Source organism: Aplysia californica, unplaced genomic scaffold (genome assembly GCF_000002075.1).
Source record: "Aplysia californica isolate F4 #8 unplaced genomic scaffold, AplCal3.0 scaffold00001, whole genome shotgun sequence".
NCBI classification, from domain to species: Eukaryota; Metazoa; Mollusca; class Gastropoda; order Aplysiida; family Aplysiidae; genus Aplysia; species Aplysia californica.
The window spans coordinates 387480-389770 of record NW_004797271.1 but is presented as its reverse complement, the minus strand read 5'-3'; positions in this window follow the sequence as shown (position 1 = coordinate 389770).

The window sequence follows — 2291 nt, the reverse complement described above, 5'->3', positions numbered from 1 at the left end:
AGAGAGAGAGAGAGAGAGAGAGAGAGAGAGAGAGAGAGAGAGAGCAAGAGAGAGAGAGATAGACAGAGAGAGAGCAAGAGAGAGAGAGAGAGAGTAAGAGAGAGAGAGTGACAGAGAGAGAGAGGGGGGGACGACAAACAGACAGACAGTAAAGAGTGTGAAAGGGCAGGAAAGGGGTACAGTAAGTGCAAAAAAACGGCAATTAATATCAAGCTAATCTCTGCTCTTTGCACTAGATGACCTCACCGATGGTCACCCCTGACACCGTGATGCAAACTGAGACAACAAAACACCCGGAAGTGAAACAACGGAGAGGAAAAATATAACCAGAAACAAAAAAAAAAAACCTACAACAAAAACAGACAAAACAAAACCGGAATAAGAAAATGCAGCCTGAAGGTCCTCATTAACTTATTTATGCATGGTTAGGCAAAAAGGTTCTGACTATAAAAGTTGCGAACAATGGCAAAGGTGTTGTAAGAATAAACGCAAGGGTTCAAACGCCATCCGTCTCTACAGCAAGGTAAGTCAGTTTTCAGATAACATTTGTGAGGCAGCGTGGTGGAATCAGGAGGTCGTTAAAATAATCAAGGTGAAGAAACTGGCATTTTCCTGCAGGTTTGGGAATTTTTATTGAATGTCTGTTTTTTGGCTCAACACCTTTCATTTTCATTAAAGAACACATTTCTGAGAGATTTTTTTTACTAAAAAGCGATGATTAAAGGCATAAAAAAGTAAATTTTCAGTTACCGCAGACTCTTAGGCTAAGGAAATAACTAATCTTGGGCGGCTATTTTCTCACTGATTTTCCCTCTGAAACCAGGTGACCCCCACCTCCTTCATTTGCAAATATCTCGATTAGTATTGAAGATAAATGGATATTTCTTTATCCGAATAAAGATAAGTCAACATGCTTTAAGATGATACCAATAACTCTACATGCCCAAAAAGTGACGAGAGCTTGATTCCACCACGTCGTGATTCATTTTTTTTCTAGTTTTTTTGTCAATCTTTTTTTGAAAATCGATAACGTATAAAAAGAAAATCAATGTATTGAATTATTATTTTTTTTTTTATAAATGATTGAATATTGAGCAAATGAAAAATAATTGATAATTCGAGGCTCATCACAGTTTTCATGAAGCAACGCAAAAATAAATACTGTATAACACGGGTAGGTTGAACACAGAGCAGACTCAAAATCACGCATTCGTCGAACTGTGCCTGCGGTCCCGTTGATTTTCTCCTTTATCTTTGTAAGATATCCCTCGAACTACGGATCCCTCGAACTACCGAGGCCGGTCCCGACGAATTCGAGCTACCTTATACTGTAAGTGAAATGCAATACGGGACTCAAAGTGTTGAACACTTTTCTATGCCGTACCATTCTTTCCAGGAAATTCTCAATAGACATATACGGCATGTAAATAATAATAATGAAGATGATTTCTATAGCGCCCACTCCCGTGCAAACCCAGCTCTAGGCGCTTAAATAGCATTTTTGTGCTACAGATACCGAAAAACACTTACTAAAACTAAAGTACACAGGCGTATATAAATGTATGCATTTTGCATGTTTCCGTACGTTTCTGAGCCACTGCACTTAATAATGCTGTATTTGGCATCACTTTCCTCAAAGACACGTCTTTATTGATTGTAATAATTTATTTTTTACCTAATACATGTCTCTTACTTGCCATGGAAATATAACCAAGGTAGCATACGGGCTAAGAAGATTTTAAAAAAGATATGTAAAATCAATTCTCAAAATGTTTTGTGAGTTTTATTAGGTCTCTAGATTTATGTTCATATTATCTAGATCTATACTATTGTGTAAATAGGCTATGTTTTAAAGGATTTATGGTTCTAAGAGGAAGTTTTTCTGACACCATGATTTCAGAACTGATAGGTCTAAATTTGCTTTCAATGTTAACCCCCCCCCCTCCCCATTAAAAAAAATCCCCAAACACCCCCCCCCACTCCCCACGAAAAAACCCCGATAACAACATTCAGACCGCGAACAAAGGAACTCGACTCAAAGAAGAAAAATGTGTTTAATCCGTAGCTGTAATTAATCCTTTATTTGTTATTTTGATCCAAAAGTAGCGTGTTAACTTACAAGATGGTTCCAGGCCTGAATCTGAGTCTGGAATAATTTAGCTCAATTATATTTTTAAAAATATAAACACTCCTCCTACTCCTACTCTTGCTCATACTCCTACTTTTATTCCTACTCTTACTCCTGCTCCTCTCCTCCTCCTCCTCCTCCTCCTCCTCTTCCTCCTCCTCCT